Source organism: Strix aluco, chromosome 18 (assembly GCF_031877795.1).
Source record: "Strix aluco isolate bStrAlu1 chromosome 18, bStrAlu1.hap1, whole genome shotgun sequence".
Classification (NCBI taxonomy): Eukaryota; Metazoa; Chordata; class Aves; order Strigiformes; family Strigidae; genus Strix; species Strix aluco.
Window position 1 is genome coordinate 894,967 of NC_133948.1, and position 14,592 is coordinate 909,558.

Sequence of the window (14,592 nt, forward strand, 5' to 3'; positions counted from 1 at the left end):
GCGACTCGCTGGCCCCAGCTGCAGATCTCCTGGTTTTCTTAAAAGTGAGGAAGAAGCTTTGCCCCTGAACTAGAGAGCACGCAACACCGCCTGGCTTCCAGGATCGGCTCTTGCTTTTTGTATGTGGTGAAAACCAGAGAGATTAGGGTTTTTTTATGCAATTCCGTTTTTCTCCTGGCTTATCTGATCCTCTTATTTTACCAAGGGCTTTATTTCCTTCAAGCTCCCAAGGAAAGCTCAGAGCTTCTCGGCCCATTCAGCCTCGGTGGCAGATACCCATCGGCTCCGATGGCTGCGCGCTATCGCTGCCCTTATCACGCCTGCTTACAAATCCGTGGAGGAGTTTGACAACGCGGTCGCCTGCATCTGCAGAAGTTTTCCTCGGCGCCCGGGGTCTTGGCCCCGGCCCTGTCCCTCCGTGGAGCCCGGGTGCCGCCGGTGCCTTGGCCCTACGGCCACGTGCAAAATGAGCTCCCCGACCAGAGGGGATTTCTCCTTCCATAGAAGTTTCTTAAACTGTCCTCCCTACCTCTTTTGCCTGCAGAAAGTGCATACTTAAGTAACTTTGCCCTTTCCCTGACTCCTTCTGCCATATTTCCCATATTCACACCAGTTAAGGTCCTGGCTCATCAGCGCTCCCAGCAATAAATCCAGAGGGAAGGGCTGTCCTGCCCTGTGTGCATTGATGCCACTGAGGGAAGAGCTTCCCCTTGCAAAAGAGCAGGAATGATGTCATCGCCATTGCTTTCAGCATCACGGTCACTCTAACACAGAATAATGATAATAGCAAAGCTTTTCATTTTGAAATTAAAACCAGTTAGAAAGCAGGGTGTAACTAATGCAGGAAATTATTTTTAAAACAATATTTTGAATTGAGAAAGTCACACCTTAAAGTTTTCTGATATTCTTAACAAATATTACTTGTTACTAGTTAAATATTTGATGAAGCACAGAGATGAACCCCAAATGAAATGTATCAGCAGTAGCAAAATGAAATCCATGTAAAAATGTACTTGAAATCTCTATATTCCTGTGAAATGTTCTCATGTCACTGAAATTGTAGTTTCCAATGGAAATGCTCCATCAGAGATTCCTACTAACTCTACTCCAAGCTGGAACCCCAGAGCGATACCATTTCAGACACAGTTCAAAGCTATTTTTGTTACGTCTTCAAAACCTTTTCAGTCTTTATTGAGAAAAAAATCCCTCTCTGTGCTGTCACTGAATTTAATGGGCATCATCTCTCAGGTATGGGAGGACACACCTCTCTCCTCCTCGCTGTCGGGATAAAATGTGCTGCGAGGTGGGGGGCTGCGGGGGGGGCTGCCCCAGCCCCCGGCAGCACCGACATGCTGACAGCACCGTACAGTTTCTCGTGTAACTCTGAGAGTTTCCACTTGCTCTGGAGGCAGCTGCCAATGCCGAAGACCTCTGAGACCCGGGCCAAGCTCTTGCACCACAGGGAGAAGGTGGAACTTGATCTTAAGCAAAACAGAAACCTTGCCAAGAGCTTCAACTGAAAAACCGAAGCTGGAAGGAGCAAAATTTCCACCACCTCAGCCCAGCTGGACAGCCCGGGGCTGGATGTGGCTGGTGGGGTGGGAGCCCCGAGCCTGAGGCTGGGGGTAGATCATTCCTTCGCCTTCTCTCCTACCTGCAACTCCTCTCTGAGCACGGGCTGGGGAGGGACAGCCGGAGATTCCCTGGGAACAGAAAATAAGGGAAACGCTTCAGCAATGTGCTGTGTGGTCGTTCGTTGTCATTCTTTTTTTGCCACTTTTTTTCCCCCACATTTTCACCCAGGTGCTTTGTCTTCTTGTATTAAAGGATGATGCTGGGTCACAGAACTTGCGTGCCGACACAAAAGTGAGTGGAGAAAGTGAATTTAGTTCTAGGTAGAACCCTAACTTGGGAATATTGCCCCTGGGAGGTCAAATCCTGGTCCTGCACAACACACATGTTGAAAATTAACTGTGGAAAAGGATGTATTTTTGAACCGAGGATGCAGAAAACAACAGCACACGGCATGAGAAAGTGAAGCAGGTGCAGATCACCAAAATGCTCTTCAGCTTTTCAACACTGATCAGAGAAACTTCAGTATCCCAAAAACAGAAAGGGGATCAAATGTTCCTAAACGGTGAAATCTAAATAAGAAAAAGGCACATGTGTTTTTAAAAGAGTCCTGTGGTCTGAATGCTGTAAGCTACAGCAGCCATAAATTTTATTTACAGTCCTGTTTTAAAGCATATTCTGTTTACAGTGTCTGCTAACTGTCCAGAGTCTGACTGAAGATATCAGAGACTGAAAAAAACCCTGGAATTTCTTTTATTCAGAAAAATGGGGAGGAGCAGTATGATGTTCTCACAACAACCTCAGATTTCCAAGAGCTGTGTCTGCCGCCTGCTTCAGCCTCTCAAGCAAGTGCAAGTTCTTCAAGTAGCTTTTGTATGACAATGTTTCTTATAAAAGCAGTACTTCACATCAGAGATGATAGGATATTTACCTTTTGCAAATAACATCCTTGAACATGCTGGGGGTGGATTGTGCGGAAATAACACAATAAAGATGGGACTCCTTCCAGCCGTTATTTACAAAGGCACCGAGGGCGACCGCTTCTATAGCTGAGAGTGGTGTAGTACTGCGTGTGCCTCTGCCCTGGGCTGGGCTGGCCCTGAGCATCGGCGCGGTGTCAGCGACGGGAGCAGCCGGGCACCAACACGCTCGTGAGCAGCGTTTTACAGGGACTCCCCGGCCAGCTGGGACCAGCAGGCCGAAAGGTCTTTTTTTCTCTGTTTTCCTCTTTTGAGAAGCCCGATGTGCTCCTCAGCAAGCAGTGCTGCTGTGACGGTCTCTGTATCACTGATGTTAGTGAAATGTTGTTAGATGTGAGTTGTGGTTTAACTTCCAGAAATAAGAGGATGTGGCTTTTCCCTAATATTTGGAAACTTGCCCATGCAACTGTATACACTGAGTTCTCCTATCCAGTACCATGGTCAACTCAGAGATTTTTAGGCATTTTGTTTGAAATATTTCAATTTCAGCATTTCCAAAGTATATTTTTTCTGTGGTTTATTGCCTAAGAAGGACTATTTAAAGTAAGATGAACGTACATAAGGCAGCTGGGTATTCACCTCTCGCCCACCGGCTGTGCGCGCTCTGCCGGGACAGAGCCGGGGCCGGGGCTGGGACAGGAGCCAACGTCCTCCACCGCCGGCCGGAGCTCTAACAGGGAGCTGCGATGTGCCGAGCGACCTCACCAGGACTCAGCAGTGAAACCAGGGCACGGAGAGGGGGGGTAACCCCACCCCACCCCACCCCCCGCCTTGTGGGATCCGGAACGGGGCTTCCAGACCCAAAGTAGTTGATGTGACACAGAATCCAGCACCGCTCCTCAGGTGAGGGAAGGGGCTGCTCGCTGCAGACGTTACTGTCCGAACGCTGTGTCTGCGACGTTGAGCGGTGGATTAACTGACTCCTGCATTTGCAGTGGGCGAGTACGGTTTGTCTGAGGGACACCAAAGTGCCATGGGTTGTTCTGCAGCCCCCAAATGACAAGTGCTTTGGTCGCACAGGATGGGTCCCTCCTCCTGAGGGCTGGGGTCAGAGCTGGAGCGGGGAAAGGTGGGTTGTTTCGTTCTGCAGGAGGGGTCTGGAAAGCTCCTGCTCTGGCTGCAGAGCCGGGATGACCTTGCTGGCAGAGCCCAGGTCCTCTGGACTGTGGGGCTGGGGCTCTCCAGGACATGCTTCTCCTGGTTCTGCTGCATGAGGCATAACCAAAGGGATCCTTCAGCAATGGAAAAGTTATTTTTCTAAATGGACATTAATGTTTTTTCCATTAATTGGAAGAAATTCCGAGGCTATGGAAAACCTTAAAGTGATATCACTGTGAAAAACTAAAAAAAAATCACACTGAAAAGGGCTTACGAAATCCAGACGTTTCCCGGCCAAAAGGGACTTTAAAATAAGCCCCTTTTCCTGCCTCCCTGGGGCCTCCACGGTGTAAGGACTGGAGATAGCAAAGGGCACCTGCCCTTGGTGGGGCAGCGTGATGCGGGCTAGGAGACAGTTCTGGCTGCCAGAGGGAGCAGCCACCCCACCCCATTCCACCCCATTCCACCCCACCCCATCCCATCCCACCCCACCCCATCCCATCCCGTCCCATCTCATCCCCATCCCCATCCCACCCCACCCCATCCCATCCCGTCCCATCTCATCCCCATCCCCATCCCCATCCCATCCCATCCCACCCTATCCCATCCCATCCCATCCCATCACATCCCACCCCATCCCATCCCATCCCATCCCATCCCATCCCATCCCATCCCATCCCATCCCATCTCATCCCATCCCCATCCCCATCCCCATCCTATCCCCATCCCATCCCATCCCATCCCATCCCATCCCATCCCATCCCATCCCATCCCATCCCATCCCATCCCATCCCTCCTCTGTGCCTGCCCCCCCTGAGAGCCAGGAGACAACCTATCAACCAGAGCCTGTCGTCAGCTCGGCGGGCTCATTACAGGTGCTGTCAGCAGCAGGGCTCGTCTCCCTTGATTTATCCCACCAAGTTCCTGGAAGAAAAGGAGGACGACCAGCCCAGCCCAGAGCAGCACAGTGATCCCTGGAGCCCTTTGGGAAGGAGGGAAGGAGCCAGCGCAGTGCAGGGCTGGTGTGGAGGAGCAGGATGAGCCCTCACCCTGTGGCAGAGGGGCTGGCAGGGGCTGGCACTGCTCCCCGGACCCCCGGCAGCTCGGCTCGGTGGGGGGGTCCTGGTGTGACTGTCCCTTCCCATGGAGAGCCCGGGGGGCACCTTTCTCCCTGGGCTTCCAGCAAGGGACGGAGCTGCAGCACTCAGGGCTCTTGCTCCGCACCGCTCCTTCAGCTCCGCTTGACCCAAGAGATTATTTTTGTGGTTGTTGTTGATCTGTGGTTACCAACAGGCTTGAAGGGCAGCTGAGACCAGAAAAGCGGTTCTGCAAAAAATGCCGTTTCCCTGTGCCTGGCTGGGCGGCGGGGTCGGCTGTGCCGGCATCAGCCACTGCTGCAGGATTCCACCGAACCTTCCCCCGAGCCGCACGTCGCGGTCCCACGGTCACCACGGCGTCACCACGGTGCCCAGCCCCGCACACACGCGTGTGCCCGGCGTGGAACAGGCAGCCTGGCTCACACACATCAATTAGCCATGTGCATAATTGTTTGCAGAATTGGAACCTTAATTTGCTTTTAATTCTTCCCAACTTGCTGAGTCCCCCAATATCTCCCTGCTCCATCAGACATCGTCTGTTCCAACACAAATACAGATTTTTCTGGAAATGTGATTTATTTCCCCTAATTTTGATCTCTTCTCGCATTCTTCAGTTTAAAAAGCAGAACCCATGAAGAGTTTGGCTGACATAAGTATTTGTGGAAAGGTTTCCTTTTATCCCCTCTTCCATATTTTTCTCAAAAACAGCTACCTAAATCCAAATAAGATTAAGAGAAAAACCTTTAAAATGGGTTACATTAATTTAGAAACTAGATCCTTTGTAACGATGAAAGCAGCACAATATTCTTATGTAGTAAGTCCTGCTTTATAAATGCATTAATTCTTAAACTATATTGTTTTAATAAACAAGGCTCTAGACATGCCCAAGGGCACTGTTATTCTCAGAAGAGTTTTCCAAGAAGGCTTGTGTTGTTGGATTATTATTCCATGACTTCCAAGTTCACTGAGTGGAGCTATTTTTTTTTATACTCATATTGCAGTAAAAACAACAACTTTCAAATACTTTGTCAAGTAGATTGGGAATCAAAATGGAAACTATTTGTGTAGGATGAGAAGTGCTGAAAGCCTCTCGTTTCATGCAATTAGATTTGGAATCTGGGGCCTGGCTCACATTTTTTTAAAAAGTGTTTTCAGAAGGCTCCATTAATAAGGGGTGGAGGTGTAGGAAATTCAGGTCATTGCAGCACTTCACGGGCTAATCCCACTCTTGGGGATACGCCTGAGAAGTCGTGGCCAGGCCTGAGAGGTGGGAGGCAGCGTCCCGGGGTGCAGACAGGACCCCGCTGCTGCCCGTGCCCAGCTGGGCACACACGGCCAGCAGAGATGGGTCCCTGGATGGCCAGCAGAGACAATGAGACTTTAAAAACACATTTTGAGATCCCATCACTTACCAAGGGCATCCCCCCTTGCTGGCCGGGCTGGAGAACACCGAGCGGGTGAGCGATGGCTCCGGGTGGTGCGGGCTGCGGGGGATGCCCCTGTCACCTGCTCGCCGTGGGCTGTTCTCGTCCGTTGACCCTGCTGGATGCGGGCTGGTTGAAGAGGCACCAACAGAAGTGATAATAATAAGATAACTCACAGGTGCCCCCAAAACCAGCTTCTTGGTGCCGCAGCCCCCCTCTTGGTGTGCGCCGCATCCAGCCAGCGCCCCACGGCCCGGGGGGAAGAGGGGCAAGGAAACAAGCCCCAGTCTGGAGGAGACGGGTGTCCCTCCCGGTACTTTGCTGGGTGAGGCGGCTGCCGTCACACGGGGGAGCGGGGGGGGTCTCGGCCCACGTCGCACCGACTCGCATCACAGAAAGCCAGGAAAGGCCTGGAAGAGCTGTTGTGCTGGGGCAGTTTGTGTCATCTTTAAAGGAGGAAATATTCACAGCGTATTCACAGCATTTAATCACTGGTAATGTGTCGCTGTGCCGTTTTGGGGCTCCGTGCTCTCATCTGACCGTTCCACCTACCGCAGGGACAAAGGCAGCTCCCGCCGAGGCAGCCAGCCGGGAGCTGCTCTCCCCTCGCCTCTCTGCCGTCACGGGCTGTTCTTTCAAAACCGGATGCAAATGAAGGGAAATCTCACCCGTTTGTGCCTCCGTCGAGTATCTTCTGCCTTATTTCCTTGAATTATTAGCTCTCTTTTATTGGGTTTGGCTTGCAGGAGGATGACTATTTCATCCATCAAATCAGAATCTTTTTAACACTAATACTGAATTTATAGAAGTGGTTAAACGAAGTGTTGACAATATGGACAATGTGTTTCTGATTAACGCTGCAATTTAAAGTGGAACTGCCAACTGCCGAGAGTTACTAAACCAGAGCAGCATTTTTCCAGACCCAGTGGGCTGGAGCTCAGCGTCGCAGCACGAGCAGACGTCAGACACCGCACGCACCGCGCTGGCGCAGGACTGGCTCTGCAGCCGGGGCTGCTCCCCAGAAGCTTTGCTCTTCCCTCGGGCGATCAGATCCGGACTTTGCTCTTCCCCTCTTGTTGTCCTGGTTGGGTGCGTTTGCCGCTGTGGGTTACCAGCAGTGAGACCTCTTCCTGCGGTTCCCCAGGGAAAGAGGATGGTGGGGAGGGACACCCTGCCCTCTCCCGTCAGCGTGTTCCTCACGGGGCAGTGGGCTGGCAGCATCCGTCCTGCGCGGTGTCGGTGCTGCCGCGGGTCCGTGGCGCTGAGCGGCACCCTCCGGGTACGAGGGTGGTGATGGGGGGAGCGGGGATGGGACCGAACAGTTGGTCCCTTTAACTTTGAAGGACAGTAAAGCAGATTAAAATATCCTTTTTTTTTTTTATTTTTTATTATGTGACACAAAAAAGGTGGAGTTGCACAAAGGGAATGGCAACGGGAACAAAAGGGAGAGGGAGAGAGGGGAGTGCAAGCGGAGCCGAGCGATCGCTGCAGTATCTGACAGAGGCGGTGTGATCACAGCCAACATAAGAAGTATCACTTCTACCTGAAATCTCCTCTGAGAGCACTCACAGGACCAGGAGCTTTGATTCCCTCCTTTCCTCTCCTCGTTAATCGCCTTCAGTTGCAATACTGAACTTCTGAAATTCAACAGCTACTAAAATATCAAGTATTTAGGGCTGGGAAAACCTTGTGGAGTGGGAGGTTTTGCAAAATGTTTTGGCTTCTCCAAGTTCTGAGCTGCAGTTGGAGTTCGGGAGTTTTCTTCCTCTGGTTTCACATCTGCTGGGTTTGCTTCTTGTTCAAGGGGGATTCGGTTTTGGAAAAAATGATGTGTCTTCCCCCTGTGCAGCACAGGGTTAGGACAGCCTGGCAGCGCCGGGCAGGTTCGAAGCGCACAGTGCATTTCTGCGCGGCACGGGGAGCCGGGCCCAGCCCGTGTGGTGGCGTGACCTGTGCTAGTAAGTCCCACTGTTCCCCCCCTGCTGATGCTCACCAGGGGCATTGGGCCGGGGCCTCTCTCCTCTTACCAGTATAAATGTCACCTGCGGTGATGGAGCTGTGGTCACTGTAGCACTAAACCTCGATGCCTGGGCTGCTTGGGACTTGCTAAAACCAGGCTCATCCCTGGTAACACCAGTGAAGGGGAGGATTTCCATACATGAGATAAAATAAAATCAATTTTAAACCTTCACTGAAAGCTCAAACTAAAGCCAGGCTGACCCTTGTCTAAGCCCCCTTTTCTTCACCCCCCATCCCTCCCTGATCTCTTGCAGTCCTCCTCCCCCACCCATCCCCAAAATGTCTCAACCCCTGTCTGGCCTTGTTTAAGAGTCAGCTTCAATAGTACCTTTGTTAAGGGCAAAATCTCATTAAATGTGAGGTAAAAGGAAATGAAAAAGTGTAAAATATCCAGATTTATTACCTGTTGTCTTCTGAGCATTTGAAAATTGGGTCCTGGGGGCAAGGGGGCAAGTGGTATCAAAGTTGTGAGCCCGTGAGCTTTCCATCGCTGCCTGTGCTGCCTCCTGCTCTAAGGGCACTTGTGCTCATAGTGCCCTTTGAGCAAAAGAAAAACAATCAAGTTTTTGTGATAAATAAGTGAATTGATCTTAATGCCTCAGACTGTGGCTCTGAGCTCCATTACCCTGTGCACATGCAGGTAGGGAAGTTTATTTGCTGAACTCCGAAATTTTTCTCAGCCAAATGGAAAGGTTTTCCAGGATAGGTGCTGCCTACTTTTATTCCTGTTTCAAAGCTGAACAGAAAAGCAAACCCAGTAAATTACAGTGTTGACTTTATTAACACTGCTAATGAGGGAGCAGCTTGTGAGGTCGGAGGCAAGAGAGCGAGACCCTTTGCTCTCAGGCATCGCACCCGGGGTGCCCCCGAGCTGCTCGTTCCCTTTCAGGACAAAGAAGCGATGCCGGGGCTGAAAAAAAAAGGCAGATTAGAGAAACCATGAAACCTGATAAAACAGTTCTGCTGTCTCGGTGAGCCTCGTGTGCCGGATGGAGCACCGCAAGCTGCTTGTTGGCCAAGGCCCAGCGGCCGCCAGCGCCAGGGCCCCACGTTTGCCCCCGCTTGGGAAGGAGCATGTTTTACCGGGGGTGGTGAAGTGCTGCAGTGCCCGACCCGAGGCCCACGGGACCCGAGGGCTGCTCGCCTAGCAGCACCTTCTGTGTTCGCACGAGCTCGCGCACATCTGCGAGCGTTCAGCTCTGGCGTCGTGCAGACCCAGGCACCTCACGCTGGGCGCTCTGAGCCGGGGCTGTGAAGGGAGCAGCCAGCTGCGAACGCTCACTGGGTTAAATCACTTTCCCGAGCATCACGCAAGCCCTCGCGCCAGGGGCCGGCGCTGCCCATCTGGAGCTTTCCTGGCCGACATCTCCGCCTCGCTCGCGGTGCGTCTCCTGCCCAGTTTCGGCAGCAAGAACCGCTGTCGCCTGCCCCACCTCGCTGCGGCCGCCGCAGCACCCACGGAGGCTGCCGAGTCATTAACAGCTAAACCAGAGCAACGCTGCCCAGGGCACGGGCGGCAAACCTGCGCCGTGTCGGTCCTTAGACCTTGCATTCCCCATCTCCAGGGTGCTCCATTTTGCCTGTTCTAACATGGTTTCTGGTATGTAATGTGTATGTAGACAGCTCTGCCTCTCACCTTCACTGTACTTGCTGGATTGATGTGCTGCTTGCTTTTGTCCTTTAAATGAATTAGTTGTTGGGGAGTAATGAGATAATTTGTCCTCTCTTCACGTGATGCATGGCAGGGGGGGCTGGTGTCACCTGTGATAAACGTGCGTGCCACCCACCAGGCTGGGAGAGGCAGCGAGGAGGCTGAGTGCTGTCTTGTTTTCCAAACAAGTTGCTGTTCCTGGGCTTGTTGTTAGCCTGGTTACCATGGAAAATAATGCTCTGCAGCCTGGGAAGCTGCTCCCGACAGCGCTGGCAGCATGGCTGCTGCCACCCGGCCCCTTCTCCCCTCCACTCGACGTCCTGGCTCCGAAGGTGCTGGGGTGGGAGGCCGGAAGGGAGAGGGGAGCTCCTGAGCCAGGGCTGTGGTGCCAGGGACCTGCCACCCACCCGCTGGGATGGCATCGGAGTGCCCCACCAGTGCCACCTTCCCTTGCGAGCTGTGGTGTGCAGGGGGGGTAACAGGGCTTACTCCCGCACACAACTGCTGCTTTCCTTCACCCTGAGTGCCCAGGAGACTCGTGTTTACTGTAATTTTGTGTACTTGCGCCTCTCTGATAGCAAGGATCAATAATTCCTCCTCAGTAACCGTCCCAGTGGGGCAGAAGAACTGGGACGCCACCGAGCTGACCTGCCGATCAGCTTGCCTGGCTCACAATGAACAGCATTAGGACTGACAATTCAAGGCTGAATTGCCCTGTCCTGCATCTTCCAACCTATCAGCTCCTGGCTTGTGGTGCCTCGGAAACATCACAGATGACCATGGGAGATGGTTTGCACCGTCCAAGGCCTGAAGCTGAGACATCAAGCAATGCCTTGCTCAAGAGCGAGAGGTGTCAATGTGCCGTCATGGCCCCAGGTGGACATCCAGCCGGGGGGGGCACTGACTGCAGAGGGACACACTCATCTGTTATCGTTTCACTAAACCCAGTGATGTCGGGTGACCCAGAGCTGGTGAGCTGGGCTGGTGACATCCCCACCAGTGCTGATAGCTGTCAGAAGCCTCAGGAGCCACATCTCCTGGCTAACACACGTCTTCCTCCACCTGGAGGTGGCAGCCACCCTGGTGCAGTCCCACACCCCTCCAAGCTGGGCTAGGTTAGGGAGAGTTTGAGTATTTTTTGCTCCCCTCCAAGTCTGGAGCCAGACGGTGCTCTGGGCTGGCTGCACCCCACGTCCCTGGGGACTTGCACCCTTGTGTGCCCCTGCTTTACCCATGCCAGGCTGCAAATGTTGAGCTTTAGAGCTGCAAGCAAATCCTCAGCCCGCTCCTGCCTTGGCAATGAAGTGCCCGAGATCTTTGCTGGAGCGGGGACCCTGTCGCGGGGTGATGCCCACCCTACCCAGCACCTGTTTGCTGTGGGACCCCTCGGGCATGTCCCGGTGCGTGACACCGAGCGGTGTGAAGTGCCGGGGCTGGGCAGCGGGCGCGGGGCTGGATGTGGCAGCAGATAACGGGAGTGGATTCGCATTGTCTCTGCAGAGGCGGCTTTAAATCAGGACATTCGCGAGTGGCGGGGCTCTGGGTGCCTGCTGATTCTCCCTCCATCCACTCTGTATTCTAACCCTAATTGTCTGCAGCAACCTGTTATTACCGCGCCTTTAACATGATAGACACAAATAGGACGCACTAATCCACTACTCTTTGGTTTAAGAGTCATTACAAAGTGCTTAATTAAGTAAGCCTCACTTAATCACAAAATGTTTGCATGCTAAACGAGTTCTTGTGAAGCACGACACTTGACATATTCTGTACAAAAATAATTACAAGCGGGAGGCCTGGTACATTGAGCCTCCGAACATTTCATTTCAGGCCTTGCCCATTCATCACCAGGCTGGAATTAAAAGGCTTTCAGCGCCGAGCCGTGCAGAACTCCCACATTCCTGCCGGCTGAGTCACCGCGCACCGATGCCGATGCCACCGGTGCTCCTGGGCCGCCGCGAGGCCGCTGCAGCCCCGGCTCCCCCGGCGTGTGCCAGGGCCGTGGCGCGGGTGCTGCTGGCATGAGCCGGCGTTCGGCGGGTACAGGCTCCGCCGAGGCCGGGGACCGGCACCGGGCTGGGGAGCGGGACTGCGGGCGAAGGCTCCCGGGAAAGGGCAGCAGAGAGTCCACAGCCACGACAGTGGGGACTCGGTTAGTGCCAGGGTCTCCCAGGGCAGCCTCGTGGTCCCCTGGGAATGGGCAGGGGTGCGTTCGGTGCCTCTCGCTAAAGGCGAAGCCACCCAGCTCTGTCGGCGTTGTCTGCCCCGAGGGACGGTGGCTTTCCCAAAGCCTGCGCCCCTCGGCCGCACAAAAGCTGCCTGAATGGGATTGTGTCAGGAGCAGCGTGCAGACCTTTGTTGGACGCACCAGTGCCCATTAAAATCCCCATCCCTGTCGGGATAATTGGGAACCTTACCCAAGCCTGCCTTTTGATAGAGACTCTTTAATTAGCATTCTCCATGTGCTGTAATGCCCTCAGCGCCCCATTTGTTTTCTCATATGCCGCTGCTCAGGTCGGAGTATTTCGAGCTCCGAAATGCACTGTGCAAAGTGAGCAGGAGCATCCTCCAGTGCCAGGGGCCCGTGGGGACAGCCCGTAAGCGAGCCCTCCTCTGCTCCCTGGGGTGCCCTCCTCTTCTTAGCCGTGGTTGGGTGGCTGCTGCTGTGGAAGCGAGCAGAAGAAATGTTCGTAACACGCTCAGGCTCCGCTGAGCATGGGGGCTGCATGGGGGGTGGTAGCTGCAGGGTAGCAGGTCCCACTGTCCCCAGCATCCCTGGACACACCGGGGCCAGGCTCCCACCACGTCCCACAGGCTGGCTGGAGCCGGCACGGAGCTGGGCTGGTGGGGAGAGAGCTGCTGGTGTGGGGCCATCATTCGTCTTTATCAAGAAACATGTCTTTGGTGCTTGTCAGGGGAAAACAAACAATTTATATTAATTAGGAGGGCATTTGTGACTGGCCTCTCCCTGCAGTATCATATCAGGGTTTTATCGTGTAGGAGAGATCACGCTGCGACTTGTCTCGATGGAAAGACAACTCATTTCCAAACAGTCTAAAAGACTTACATGCTTTGACGTTCAGCTCGGCCTTCCTGCGCTGCCAGACACACCACATGGCACAGCCAAGGCTCCGACCCCTTCCTGGGGAGGCGTCTGGTCTCCTCTAACCCCCACCTCGGGAAAGGAGCCCTCTCATTATTCCTTGGTGTCCCCTTGTTTGATGTCAGTGCCGGTGACAAAGCATTTGCTCAAACCTGGTTTGACTTTAATCGCACACATGGTACCTCGCTATGAAATCCCCGTAGTGTTACTGGGTTTTGCAGGACTGTTCTGTCCCTCCAGACCACGCTGATTTGTGACCAAGGTTACCTGCGGTGTGACGCTTCAACGTGGGCTCCTGCCCAGGACAGGTCTCCTTCCCCCCGTCTCGCTGACCCTGCCCAAGGCTGTTGTCCAGCCGAGGAACCGCTGGTGACCTGCGGCTGCCGGTCTCGCTCGTGCACAGGAGCTGATGGAGACGATGGAGATGGTCAATGTGTGGGTGATAACTCCACTACAATATGCAGCTTTTTGGGGGGAGTTACCAAGCTGTGATTTTCTAACAGGGGCACAAGGGGATATTTCTTCCTCATTTCTTGATGTCACAGCCCTACTCCGAGCGAGCCGTGGCTTCACCTTCATCACTTCGTGACACTGATGTGTCCCGGGGGCTCAGCCTCTGCCCCATCCTTAGGGCACAGGTCGGTGGCTCTGGCCACCGAAGGGGAACTGGGGCTGTTTTGCCCCGTTGCCATGGCAATCAGTGCTCCTGCACACCCCCTGCACGTGGGACATCCTGCGGGAAAACAGGGATGCACGGCTCCTTCCCAACACCCAGCACCCTGGTGCTTTGCGGGACTGGCTGGATATCAGCAGAGTTTTCTTTTGGGGGAAAGCTGGAACAAAATTCAACAGCACTGCAGCATCCTGTGTGACATTTTTGTATCAAATCATTTCAATTTTTAATTCTGAAACAGCTTGTATTTCAATATTTTCATTATTTATCACATTACGTTTTGTGTTTTGCATGGTAATTGTTGTCTTCTGTATTAATTTTGCATGATAAATGATTTTGCTTGAAGTCAAAATCAAAATAAAACCCAAGCAATTTCATCAAAACTGAAATGTTTTAGGTAAGCTGCAGCAGCAATTTCCAGCGTGTTCCTCCACAGACCATTTAAAAATGCTCTTGTTCCGAAAAAATTTTTGAAACCCAGAATTCACGAAGCAGATCCGGTGGGTGACTTTGATTTCCAGCTCATGGCAATGCCTGTCAGCCCTCTGTGGTGAGCGCAGGAGAGGGCTGCTGGGGGAGCGAGGAGGAGGAGGGTGGGAGTGTCAGGCGATGCTCAGGGCTCCCAGGAGGAGCCGAGCCCGGTCTAACCTGGGCGAGCCTTGCTCTTGGATGCCGGCACTGACACAGCACCAGGAAACACATATGGGAAAAATTATTGAGCAGCATTTCCAAACTTGGTCATCTTTTCTCTTACACAAGCGCAGTGTGCCGAGGTGCGCCGGGGGACGCTGCGCAGCAGAGCCGGGGCCGGGGCCGGGGCTGGGGCCGGGGCGGGCGGTGGGTGCCCGCCGCAGGACAGTGGGGTGGCACCGGCGCGTTGGGCGGCCCCGGTGGGTCCCGGTGAAGGACACTGCCTCGTAGGGATGGACAGTGGCACCTGGGAGGAACCGAAGCTATCTGTGAACTTGATCTTGA